This window comes from Cryptomeria japonica, chromosome 11, assembly GCF_030272615.1.
Source record: "Cryptomeria japonica chromosome 11, Sugi_1.0, whole genome shotgun sequence".
NCBI classification, from domain to species: domain Eukaryota; kingdom Viridiplantae; phylum Streptophyta; class Pinopsida; order Cupressales; family Cupressaceae; genus Cryptomeria; species Cryptomeria japonica.
Genome location: NC_081415.1, coordinates 318,848,090 through 318,862,757, shown reverse-complemented (window position 1 = coordinate 318,862,757; position 14,668 = coordinate 318,848,090).

Here is a 14,668-nt window from a genome sequence, read left to right as displayed (position 1 = left end):
ATGCAATATTTTTGGAATTTTTCAAGGATAATGTATGATATGCAACTAAATGCAAACTAAATAAATGAAGATGCAATCTATGGCAAGAATGCAATGTATGTTTTTGGTTTTTTTTCAAGATTTTGACAAACTTTTTGGAATGCAAATCTAAAAGAGACCCTTAGGAAATTGAAATGATGTCTAGACCTCAAAGGACAAAAGGACCAAGTGACAAAAGGACAAAATGACAATGTCTCCCCTATATGCTTGGATACTAAGCTAGGTTTGACCAAATGACAATAATGACATAAAGAGAAAAGGTTTGATAAGGTCTAGACTTCCTAACAATGACTTAGGGTGTATCAAAGATTTGGATTACTCAAGTATGACAAAACCTAGTTTTGACACTATATGCAAAGGGACAATTAATATGCAAATAACCCTAATATGATATGATAATGACCTAAGCTTAACAAAGAAACCTAGGGTGTGCAAATGCAAATGTATGACAATGTCAACCTAAGTTTGAATTATGAAATGGTATTACTCTAACGCAAGAGGACACATGCAAACGGATGACCCTTATTGATATGCAAAGGAGTATGACCTAGGTGAAACCTAACCTTGGTAGTTGACAATGACTTTGCAAAATGCAAACCTAAGATGAACCTAAATCTAAGTGACATGAATGTTGAGAAAAAATTTTGAAAAATGTTTGACAACCATGTTTGAATGTGTTTTGAAGTTTGTTGGATGAAATACTTGTGTTTAACCTTATTTTGAATCAATTTGCCTTGTTTTTGAAATGAGATACAATTCAACTTTTGACAAGCAAAGAAGACAAGATATTTCAACTTAGACTCAAGACAATCATGCTCATTCACACATTTCTTATGGTAGGCAAGGACATTAGGTACTTGAGAGGTAGACTCGTTATGGGATTCAAGGAGAATACATAGATGCTTGACCCCACGGGCTCCCCTCCATGACACTCACTTCTCAGGGCAGCCAAGAATCAGTCCCCATGGAAATCTCCCCATGGCGAACTTAGTATCTCTTCTATGTATCTGAACTTGTCCTTCTCAAGCAACTAGAAGGATTTTTGGCCTCTAAATACAAGGTGTTTAGTCAGGATATCTGTTAAGAATTACTCCTTGGTGTCACGCAAGCATGATTGAGACATTAAGCCCACCAAGATACCAAACAAATGCAGTCGTGCAAGCACAATTTAGACTGTGAGGTCCTACTTAGATGTTGATATGAGAAAGAGTTCAAGGGTCATCACTTCCCAAGTAATTGCAATTCCCACGTAACCCTTCCTTCAAAGCTTTCGCTCATCAGGTATTTTTTTATAGTGAGTTAGAATGCCAAGGTATTCTAGCTGTACTCACTTTGGGTCATTCCCTTCTCATGATTATCACTTGCTTACAAAAGCAAATGGTCGGGAAGGTAGGCCCTCTAAAGGTGACACACAATCAAAAACATGAGCATGGTATCGAAGATCTAGATTTCTGATCACCTTAAGAAGGATGAGAGCATACTCTCCTACTCCAATGTCAAACTCAACAATCAAAGCAAACATATATTCATTCCATCCTATTTAGAAATCATACTAGGTGCCTAAACATTAATTACAAACACAAAGTTTAGTTGTAGTCCAAGGCAACCTGCAAAACCCAAGTCAGAAGTTTGATATGTTTAGTCTTTGACTATCGAACCTGCATAAAATGTGTTAGTAGTTTCATTTGTTGTCTTTGTCATGTGTATGCCAAGGTTTTGCACAGAGAATCATTACAAACAAAACCAAAAAAGCAGAAACAAAATGCAAAAGAAAACAATTTGCAAGTGAAAAACACTGTATTTTACATCTCTTTTTGGCCCTACACAGGTGCAGAATGTCTGACACAGGTGCAGAATGTCCTTGACATAGGTGCAGAATGTCTGACATAGGCACAGAATGCTTGACACAGGCACAGAAGTTCCTAGAAAACACTGCACTACCCTGTTTCTTGGGTTTTTGACCTACAAATCAACTCAAAAACACTCAAAAGCATGGTTAAGTGGTTAGTTCACGTCGGGTTCACCAATTAATGTAGCTAGTAAATGTGGAAATCATCAAAGCAAATATCAATATTAGTCATAGCTCAATCACAAAAGCTCAAATGCAATGATCAATCCTAACACACTCAATAAAGACATGAAAACAAAACATTCAAGATTTGAAAATTAAGCAAACCAAGTGCAGATTTGAATGTCTCCTTCATGTGGCTCCATTGTCCTTCTTTCTTCTTCAAATAGCTTTGTTGTGGATCCCACCTACTAGTGCATGATCATGATATGAAAGCAAGTAAACAAGATGATTGCTCAAGAATACTCGAAGCGTGATTGATTCGACAAAGTGGTTATTAGATCGATAATGTGATTATTAGATAATGTGATTATTAGATTAGGATTGAAGAAATTCATCTAATTTATAGACAAATTGGAGAGATGATCAAATTAGCATGAAGAGATTCAAATGGAAATTGCAAATCAAGAATGTCAATTATGACAAATTTATGACAAATTTGCACTTTCTATGCAAAATTGATTGATTGATAATTTATGACAAGATTATGACAAATATCTATGTCAAAATTGATTGATTGTCAATTATGACAAATTGAAATGTCATTCCCATGAAATTAGGAAGAAAATAGGAGGAAATTGAATTAGAAATTAGGAAAATTAGAAAATTGGAAAGTAGGAAATTTAGTGAATGAATAAATAATTTTTCATTTATTAATTAATTCACAAAGAGGGAATTTGGAAATTGAGAAATTTAAAAAATTTAGTGAATTAACTAATAATTTTTCATTTATTAATTAATTCACAAAGAGGGAATTTAGAAATTGAGGAACTTAGGAAATTTAGTGAATTAACTAATAATTTTTCATTTATTAATTAATTCACAAAGAGGGAATTTTTCATTTATTGCATTTGAGCTTTTGTGATGACAAATCAATCGCAAAATGACAAAATTGACAAGAAGACAAGGATCGATGACAAAATAGATTGCAAAATGACAAGATTGATGACAAATCGATTAAAAGACAAGAATTGATGACAAATCGATCGCATGATGACAAGATTGAAAAATGACAACGATCGATGACAAATCGATTGCAAGATGACAAGATCGATAAGAGGACAAAACCCTAATTAGGATTGACGATGTCCAAATATAATGACAAATGAATACGCACATTTGATGCGACAAGATAAGACCAACCAAATTCATGACAAATATTGTTATCGACAAGACCAAATTTGAGAGCGAGATAAATGAAGAATGCAGAAGAAGGACTCGATGCTCGCAAATGATAAAGACCAAGTGTGTGACATAGGAGAAAATGTTAATGCAATGCAAAAACCTAAAATAAGGCAATGCGCAAATGTTAAATTATGACTCCGCAAGCGTTGACCATTTTTAGGTGTCTACAATTATATTGGTGACACGAGCTAGATAGACTGAGAGAGTTCACATGGAGCCCATATCATGATTGCCCTGGATGGTCAGATGATAGTGATGAGCTACCGTATTGTAGATAGGAGAGGTACTTGATTGGGCAACCAGTGAATCGCTAGAGAGTGATTGAGATGTACCTGCCAGAGAGAGTTAGACTACAGTTTGGAGAGAGGCAGGATGTACCTAGGAGGACTGCACACTTTGCCCGACCTCACAGAGAGATGAGTCAGTGGGGGAGTATGATTCAGCCACACATAGCATATGCTGACTTCTCATAGCTATAGCAGAGATAGTGGGATTGGAGATCAGATGTGTAGGATATCAGGATGACAGAGGAGTATGAGAGATGGTTTGCACGATGGAGGCCAGTGCCATTGACAGATCCGGACATTCCAGTACCTAGGAGATAGGAGGACTTCCCATTCGTTGGAGAGGAGAAGGGAGATGATGAGGATGAGGAGGATGAGGGCAAGGATAAGAATGAGGGATGACAAGGATGAAGATGATGAGGGGGATGACAATTATGAGCCAGGTGCAGCCGATCAGGAGTCATTGCAGGATATACCCATAGAGCCGGAGACAGCGAGGATAGAGGAGATGGAGATGTGTAGGGCTACCATAGAGAGTCAGCATGATCATATTGTGACTTTAGAGAGATAGAATGCCATCTTGAGGATAGAGAAGGATCAATTTAGAGTAGAGATAGCCAGACTCATAGCAGCTCGAGATACAGCGATAGCGCAGGCACAGCGAGAAGAATAGAGAGTCACTAAGTATATTGGGTCGATTAGGGATGCCAGTGCATGGGAGATGGCATAGATGTTGGTAGAGACTGGATAGGAGATATGACATTGGAGGATGCTATATGAGAGTGCAGTGCCACCAGAGCAAAGAGCAGCTTCATATCAGGCATGATCGAGGATAGAGAGCAGGGCACGCTCTTGGAGGTCATTGAGCAGCATGGGGGTGAGTGGACCTATGAGACCACCACAGCCAGGACCAGGAGGGACATCATCTATGAGACATGGCAAGGATGAGGAGGACAGAGGGAGCACCCAGTGACAGAGGCACGTGCTCCTTAGGACAGAGACAGATGTAGTTTGACATTTTGTAGTCAGCCTGCGGGCCATACTTAAGACAGACAGTCCAATTTTTGTACTCCGATATTATTGTGATATATTATATGATATGCATCGATATGATGGGATGCAATGTGTTATGACTTATAGTTATTCTCCATGTATGGATGACTTATGCACTATTTATGAACCATTATGGAACATGTATGGATGTATTTTTTATGTGTTTTTGATGCATATGAAATGGATAAAATGCTTGATGTGATGCTTATCATAATGCAAATGTACTAACCGAATGGATGCAGGATGCAGCATATGTGTTTAAGGAAATTGGAGCACTAGACCAAAATGACTATCCAAACTGATGGAAGAAATGTTAGTAAGAAGAAAATGGGACAGAGAACTTGCTTTCAATAATGCACTTTGTAGGTGAGAACCTTTATTTTAATGTAGCAAAATGGATGCGTAGCATCATGGCATTGAAGACCAAAGCTGAAATGCAACCCTTTTTGAAAAAGATAGACACATCACAAACAAACAACAATCACAAAAAAAGGAAGGACCATGAACCATCCCGGTCACTCTAAATCACTCAGTGACATCATCGAGCAACATAGGAACATGATCGAAGATAAATCAATAAATGATAAGACTCACTAATTCCAACAAGTCAAACAAACATCTTGATCTTCATTGTCAAAAGTTGAAAGTGTTGATAAGATGATCATGTTGTCTGGTTTCAGGGAATGCGGAACCCCGTCTAAGATAGGACACAGTCTGGTTTCGAGTATACCACACCTTGTATAAGACCCATGATAATAGAGACAAGGACAAATGATTTTGAGGTTGATTGATATGACAATTTTGATCAGTTTGAATGTCTGGTTTGATTGAAAAAGTTCTTCTATTAATGCGTGATTTGCAGTAAAGCGTAGTGTTGGATTGCATGTCGTTGGAGGGATGCTCAGTGATCTGTCTTATGCACAAAGGGGATATATTTTTTGTTTTGTTTTGATTTTCGAGTTTTTACAATTTTTTTGTGTTCATTTTTTTTTAGGATCATTTTAAATTTTTATGATTTTTTTAAGGACATTTTTCAATTTTTATGATTTTTTTAAAGACATTTTTCAATTTTTTTTGAATTATTTTAGGACATTTTTCAATTTTTTTGAATTATTTCAGGACATTTTTTCAATTTTTTTGAATTATTTCAGGACATTTTTTCTAGCAAGGCAAGGAATATGATAGGTGAATAAATAGGCTTGCTGAAATGATGGTGGATAGAGGGAAGACAAAGGCCTTTTATCATGGAAACAATATGGATGCAATTTTCAAGGGCTATTGCATGATGGGACAAGAGACTAGATATGACAATGTAAAGTAGGACCATGGCATGAGGGACATGTCAAGAGGTTTTTGAAACCATGTTTAAATTTTGCATCCTTATGTCAGATCAAGATCAAGGAATGAAAAAGAGTGTATGGATAGTGATAAGATATGGATAGGATAAGCAAGACCAAGAATGGATAAAGGACATGGACTGAAGGTCGGGGTAGGATACGGGATAGTGGCAGAAAGTTGCAATAAGCTAGGGAATATGGATGAAAGGTTGTAATAAGCAAATGGATAAAGACCAAAAGCTATGATGGACTAAAAGCTGCAAACAAGATGCATGATGCTCATGATGATCCTCAACCTTGTCAAGATCAAAGGTGGAAAGAGGAAATGGACCTGAGGGACAATAGGATAATGGAGGGTAATGACAGGGGTTCGATAGGATAGTGAAGGGCAATAAGATATGAAGGAGGAAACCTACCCCAAGTGTGGTGTGCAAGAAGTTCATAGATTACGCATGGCACCTGTTTGCCAGGTTTTCATCACGGTACTTGCCCAAGGTGCCTATTTGCTAGGTTTTCACCAGTGGATGAATTATTTTTTCTTTATTTTTTTCTTTTGTCTTTTTTTTTTCACTTTTTTTTTTTTGTAATTTTTTTTTGTATTTTGACTTTTTCAATAGAATATGGACACATGATAGGTGATGGAAGAAGGACTCAAGCGTCTTTTTGTTTGGATAGTAACCTTGAAAAAAAAATGGACCATGACCTTTAAAAGCATGCTCAAAGACGTTGGTAGGATAAGGACATGGAAAATGAGATGAAACTAAGGCAAGGATTTATGCAAAGGATTGGACCATAGGGATGGAAGGATGGAAAATATGCATTGGATAATGGATAGGGTATTGGAAGAATTGTGCTTCACTGAATGGAAATGTTGGCAAGATTGACATTGGCACACACCTTGAGGGGTGATGGATTGATGGAGGAAAAATGGATCTTAGAATGTGAGATTTGGATGGAGGAATAGCTTGGGATTTTGGGACATAAGGGCCCAAAATGGATAAAGAAGGTGATGGAGGAACTAATTTGAGAGGGTTGGAAGGAGGAATAGAAACTTTGGATGCCAAGTTGATTGTTTCTTTAGGCTTTTGTGCTTCAAGGAGTTGCTTAGGGATCCACATGGTTTTTGATTTTTCATGCTTTTGTGGTTCCTTGGAGTGCATTGCTTGCACAAGGGATTTAGGAACCCATATATATTTTGACTTTTGTTTTTGAGCAATGGGCCTTTGTGACCTTTTGGATATTTCTTTTTCTTTATATATCATATTGTTCTTTGTTTTGACATGTTGATTATATTGGACATGTTGATCCTTGAATACATGTGGATTTCTAGACTTATGACTTTTATACTTGGCATCCAAATTGCTTGGAGGGGGAAAGGAATGCATGGATGGATATGAATGAAATGGAATTATTTTGGATTGATGAAATTTACTCAAGGATGTGTGCCTTTTCTGACCTTGCATAGAGGACGAAGGAATATAAAGACCTAAGATGGATGGAAAGTATGATGGGGAAGGTGTATGTTTTGATTTTGATGGAGGGATACCAACATCTTGAGAGTGAGTTGTGTAGACATGACCCTTAAGATCTTCTTTGATATGGAGGGGTTATTTCTCATGAAGCTCTACTCCTTGGCCATTATGAATATCTTGACATGTAGGATACTCTTTTCTTTGGGAAGAAGACGCGAGTCCATTATGAGGTGGATATGATATGAGAGAAATAATGAGATCTTGAAGTGGATCAGATTGAACCAAAGTGGAAGAACGCATTATGCATGTCGAGGGTTCATGAACATCTTGCACTAACACGTTAGAATCTTGAAGGGGATTAGGATCATGAGAGGGACTAGGATTTTGTAGTGGACATGGTTCAATGATAGGCTCTTCAAGAGATGGAATGGGAGGAATAATGGGATCATCACAAGAAATACGATCTTGGAGTGTATATGGAGCATTGAGACAAGGAGATGGAGGAACAAGTGGATCTTGTGGAGGATTTAAAGGAATAATTTGATCTTGACAAGGAGGAAGATCATTGGAAACCTCTTTAAAGGTGCTTTGCTCTTGACTTTTAATGGGATCATTGGAAAGGATGGAAGGGATATCTTGATCTTTCTTAGGAAGTGGAATGTCAATGGGATTTGAAAGGACATTGTGTTCTTGGATAGAATGGAGAGGAATAATGGAATCATTGCGAGTGTCTGGGGAAGTGGGATCCTAGTCAACAATTGGATGGGATGATAAGGTTTCAGGATCTTGATCTTGATCTTGATTTGTTTTAAGACACATTTCTTCATGCTCTAAATTATCCTCTTGACATGAGGTTGGACTTTGGATATGCATGGGGGATTATGACAAGGAATCAATGATTTGGCATGAACGAAATGCACTTTGAACATTTGTGATGGATTTAGGTAGGGAATCAATGCTTGAATATGAGGAAGAGGGACTTCGAATGGGGTCCTCTAAAATAGGTAATGGCAATAAAGTGCATGGTGGCATTGGGTCTTGTATTTCTGAAACATGACAAGGATGTGCATCATGAATTGGATTATCTTGGCAATCAATTGTGGATAGCTCTTGGATAATTTCATCCTTGGGTGTATTGTTTGATGAGGACAATATGGAAGGTTCTTGTGAAACTTCTAAAGGTGTAGGGATAGATGCCACTGGAGAGTCAATTTGTTTGTGGGGTGATGAGGCATTGCTAGACATAAGTGTATTAGTTTGATCTTCTTCAAAGAACTCACTTGGTAGGTTCCTTAAGAGCATTGCAATAAAACCACCTTTCTTTCGAGGTTTTGACATAGTTGTATCTAGAATTTGAACTTGTTTGGCAAGGATTTGGTTCTAATCTGATGTCATGTTTTGATATTGGACTTGGTTCAATTGTTCTGACATGTTTGAAACTTGGGTTGGTGTGTGCTGCAACCTTTGTTTTTGAATGTTTGGTTGTGGTTGTTGACATTGATATTCCACCATTGGTTGAACCATTTGTGGACATTGTACAGTTGGTTGGACATATTGTTGAAATTGGACCATTGGTTGTATTGGTTGTATATGTTGAACAATTGGCTAAGCCATTGGTTGTATTGGTTGAAAATCTGATTGATTGTAAACACCTTCTTGTTCTTGTTGTGAAGGCACATAATGTTGAAATTGATGTTGTCTCTTTTCTTGAAATTGTTTCATCATCTCTATTTGTGAGAGGAGAGCTGGTCTGTCTGATCGGTCAAGAAGAGATCTTACATCAATTGGCTCAATCTTTGGATTTTGACCTAGAAATTTTTGAAACATTTTGGACATTTGTGATCTATTCTTCTGAATGTTTTTCACTCTTTGTTCCAAAATCTCATTTTCTTGAGCTAGTTTCTCTTCTAGTTTTTGTATTTGGACATTTACATCATCATGATAAGTTTGATCGATATTACCTTGTTGTTGGGTTGGATATAATTATGATTGCCTTGGATTAAAATTCAATTGCATTGTCGGTTGATATGTCAAAATTTGTTGCATCATTGGTGCTTGGAACCTTGTTTCAATAGACATGTCACTATGAAAATGGAATTTTTTTGGAATTTGTTTTTTTTTTCAAGGATGATGTATGATATGCAACCTAATGCAAACTAAATAGATGGAAATGCAATCTATGGAAAGAATGCAACCTATGTTTTTGGTTGTTTTTCAAAATTTTGACAAACTTATGAATGCAATTCTAAGAAATGAGACCCTTAGGAAATTGAAATGATGTCTAGACCTTAAAGGACAAAAGGACCAAGTGACAAAAGGATAAAATGACAATGTCTCCCCTATATGCTTGGATACTAAGCTAGGTTTGGCCAAATGACAATAATGACAAAAAGAGAAAAGGTTTGATAATGTCTATACTTCCTAACAATGACTTAGTGTTTATCAAAGATTTGGACTACTCAAGTATGACAAAACCTAGTTTTGACACTATATGCAAAGGGACAATTACTATACAAATGACCCTAATATGATATGATAATGACCTAAGCTTGATGAAGAGACCTAGGGTATGCAAATGCAAATGTATGACAATGGTATTACTCTAATGCAAGAGGACACATGCAAAATGGATGACCCTTATTGATATGCAAAGGAGTATGACCTAGGTCAAACCTAACCTTGGTACTTGACAATAACTTTACAAAATGCAAACCTAAGATGCACCTAAATCTAAGTGACATGAATGTTGAGACAAGACTTTGAAAAATGTTTGACAACCATGTTTGAAGATGTTTTGAATTTTGTTGGATGAAATGTTCTTGTGTTTAACCTTGTTTTGAATCAATTTGCCTTGTTTTTGAAATGAGATGCAATTCAACTTTTGACAAGCAAAGAAGACAAGATATTTCAACTTAGACTCAAGACAATCATGCTCATTCACACATTTATTATGGTAGGCAAGGACCGTAGGTACTTGAGAGGTAGACTCATTATGAGATCCAAGGAGAATACATAGATGCTTGACCCCACGGGCTTCCCTCCACGGCACTCACTTCTCAGGGCAGCCAAGCATCAGTCCCCATGGAAATCTCCACATGGCGAACTTAGTATCTCTTCCAAGTATCCGAACTTGTCCTTCTCAAGCAACTAGAAGGATTTTTGGCCTCTAAATACAAGGTGTTTAGTAAGGGTTTCTGTTAAGCATTACTCCTTGGTGTCATGCAAGCATGATTGAGACATTAAGCCCACCAAGATACCAAAAAAATGTAGTCACGCAAGCACGATTTAGACTATGAGGCCCTACTTAGATGTTGATATGAGAAAGAGTTCAAGGGTCCTCACTTCCCAAGTAACTACAATTCCCACGTAACCCTTCCTTCAATGCTTTGGCCCATCAGGTATTTGTTTATAGTGAGTTAGAATGCCAAGGTATTCTAGCCATACTCACTTTGGTTCATTCCCTTCTCACGATTATCACTTGCTTGCAAAATCAAATGGTCGGGAAGGTAGGCCCTCTAAAGGTGACACACAATAAAAAACATGAGCATGGTATCGAAGATCTAGATTTTTGATCACCCTAAGAAGGATGAGAGCATACTCTCCTACTCCAATGTCAAACTCAACAATCAAAGCAAACATATATTCATTCCATCCTATTTAGAAATCATACTAGGTGCCTAAACATTTATTGCAAACACAAAGTTTAGTTGTAGTCCAAGGCAACCTGCAAAACCCAAGTCAGAAGTTTGATATATTTAGTCTTTGACTATCAAACCTGCATAAAATGTGTTAGTAGTTTCATTCATTGTCTTTGTCACACGTATGCCAAGGTTCTGCACAGAGAATTAGTACCAACAAAACCAAAAAAGCAGAAATCTAATGCAAAAGAAAACAATTTGCAACTGAAAAACACTGTCTTTTACCTCTGTTTCTAGCCCTACATAGGTGCAAAATGTCTGACACAAGTGCAGAATGCTTGACACAGGTGCAGAATGTCCTTGACACAAGCGTAGAATGCTTGACACAAGCACAGAAGTTCCCAGAAGACCCTACACTACCCTGTTTCTTGGGTTTTTAACCTGCACATCAACTCAAAAGCACTCAAAAGCATGATTAGGGGGTTAGTTCACGTCCGGTTCACCAATAAATGTAGCTAGGAAATCGGAAATCATCAAAGCAAATATCAATATTAAGCTAGCTCAATCAAAAAAGCTCAAATGCAATGATCAATCCTAACACACTCAATAAAGACATGAAAACAAAACATTCAAGATTTGAAAATTAAGCAAACCAAGTGCAGATTTGAATGTCTCCTTCATGTGGCTCCATTTTCCTTCTTTCTTCTTCAAATAACTTTGTTGTGGATCTCACCTACCAGTGCATGATCATGATATGAAAGCAAGTAGACAAGATGATTGCTCAAGAATACTCGAAGCGTGATTGATTCAACAAAGTGATTATTAGATCCGAAAATGTGATCAATTGGGGGCCTTGATTGAAGAAAATCATCCAATTTATAGATAAATTGGAGAAAAGACAAGATTAGAAAGAAAATGATTCCAATGGAAATTCAAATCTAGAATAGAAAAATTATGACATGTGTATGACAAATTGCTATGCAAGGATTTATGACAAGAATTTGAAATAGAAATAGACATTTAGGAATTTAGGAGAAATTAGAAAATTAGGTTAGAAATGATGACTTGGAAATTAGGAAATTGATGAAAAATAGGTAAATTTATTAATAATTTCTCATTCATTAATTAATTTACAAAAATAGGAGGAATTAATTAGCCAATTAAATAAATATTTAATTGTGACAAGAAGACTTAGGATAAATAAATAAATTATTTAACCTAAAGGGGAGAATGACAATCAAGATTAAATGAATAAATCATAAAACCTTAGAAGATGAATTAGAAATGCAAGGACGACAATTAGGTCTTGATGTAAGATTGATTTGATGTCAATTCGATCATGATTTTGAATTGATAGATGATTTGATTGATAAACAATTGAAATTGGTTGACAAATTGACCAATATTGATAAAGAGACCAAATTGATATGCGCCAATTGACATTATTGAAGAGGGCAAGGATCGATGACGAATTGATCATAAAATGATGAGATTGACAAGGACGAGGATCGATGACAAATCGATCTCAAAACAACAAGATTGATAAGAGGACAAAACCCTAATTCAAAAGTGATAAAAATGAGGAATGCATAAGGACTCGATGCTCGCAAATGATAAAGACCAAGTACGCAACATAGAAGAAATGTTAATGCGACGCAAAAAACCTAAAATAAGGCAATGCACCAATGTTAAAGTATGACTCCACAAGCATTGACCATTTTTAGGTGTCTACAAGTTCCATTCTCAAACCACCACATGCTTTTGACAGGTCACCATTCTCCGCATAACTTTCGGTTGACCCAAGGTAGGCCCTCATTGTACCCTTCAAAGCCATGCGCACTTGACAGGTCACCATTATATTCCATGGAACAAACCATCTATCTTGCCATGTCATGCCTTCGTGTCCACCACCTCAGCAGTCTGGTCTCAATCTTTTGTTGGAATTTCTTCTTCGACAAGCGGTCTATAGGTCTCATCGAATAGGCACTTTCATCGAAACCATTGGGCCCACCACGGACCGCCACCTGTCTTTCACCATTTCGCAATCACTAATATCCACTTTACTTTAGGCCATGAATCCACGACAACCATCCGATTAAATCATACTTAATCGGTCTTTAACTCTATGACATGCCTGGCCTTCAAGCCCACCGGCTCCTTTCGCCATTTCGCAGAGCTTAAAACTCAGGTTAATTATCTTCACAAAGCAGCGATATCCGTTGGATCTTAGGAACTTGCTCGTTGGTTACCCTTGCTAGGACCACCTTGCCCAGGCCTACCACCTTTTTGCTACTTCACAAAAGGTAGAACACGTGCATCTTTTGGCCATGAATCAATGCAAGCCATTGATCTTTTCTAAACTGATCATCCTTTAACCAAAGAAGTCGCTCGCCTCTAGGACCCGCCAAGTCTTTCACTGTTTCGCAGAACTTATTTCATGTGCATCTCAGGCTAGCGAATCAACGTGAGCCGTTAGATTTAAAACAAAATGTAGTTCTTTTATGTGACAGTCAATCCATCTGGTCGGGCCCGCCAAGCCTTTTTGCTACTTCGCGAAACTTAACTTGTCGGCATCTCTGCTTAACGAAACAATGACAACCGTAGGATTAACAATGAGTTGCACAATAATTAAGGGCCCCGACAAATATTAAAATAGGATAAAGGTAAAGGTGCATAGATTTAAAATATTTAAGGGACCACCTAGGGAAATAACTAATAGGGGGACACTTTTCACAATAGACTAACCCTTCTTTAAGTGGTAAAAGTAACTCAGAAATAGAACATAAGGGTTTTTTGCAAACATAGGAAGGGTTAAAACTCAAAAACCTTAAACCCTCTTCTGACCCAAGAAAATCAGAGGTAACAAGGCCATACCAAACACATTTTTTGTAGAGGTTTAGCCAATTATGGAACAAGAATATCCAATTTTAAACAGTGATAACAACGGCTCTGATTGGGGATGGTTGATTGCAAGATCTACACAAGAATTCAAAAACTCTCTAGAGAACAAACCAAACACAAGCCCACAAAAACAAAAACAAAAGCAAACCTAAATATGTACAGACTAAGACCTACTGTGCATAGACATTAAGAGAAGTAATGTTTCAGGAATTTTCCATGCACTGGAAATTCTTGTACCTCATCAATCATATTCTGCAAAAAATATGAATCCTTTCCATTAAGATCACAAATCACAGAGGGGCCTATCCATAGTGACTCAATTTTTTTGTGTTTTCCCTTATCTTGTCCTTTCGCATTCCACTGAAGAACCACATCACCAATTTGAAACTTTCTCAACGAGGTCCTTTTGTCAAATAGATATTTTGACTGCAATTGGATCTTCAAATTCCTCTTGTGAGCCAAAATTCTAATTTCTTCTATCTCCACCATTTGAATCATCTGGTCTTCCATAGGTTCAGATAACTCCATGTCTTTAGCTTGTAGGAACTTATACACTGGAAGAAGATTATTGACTGGCACCCTAGATTGCATACCATAGACCCACTCAAAAGGTGAGACACCAATTGCTCTCTTAACAGTAACCCTATCTGCCCAAAGGGCTAATTTCAACTTCTGGTCCCAAGACCTTTTA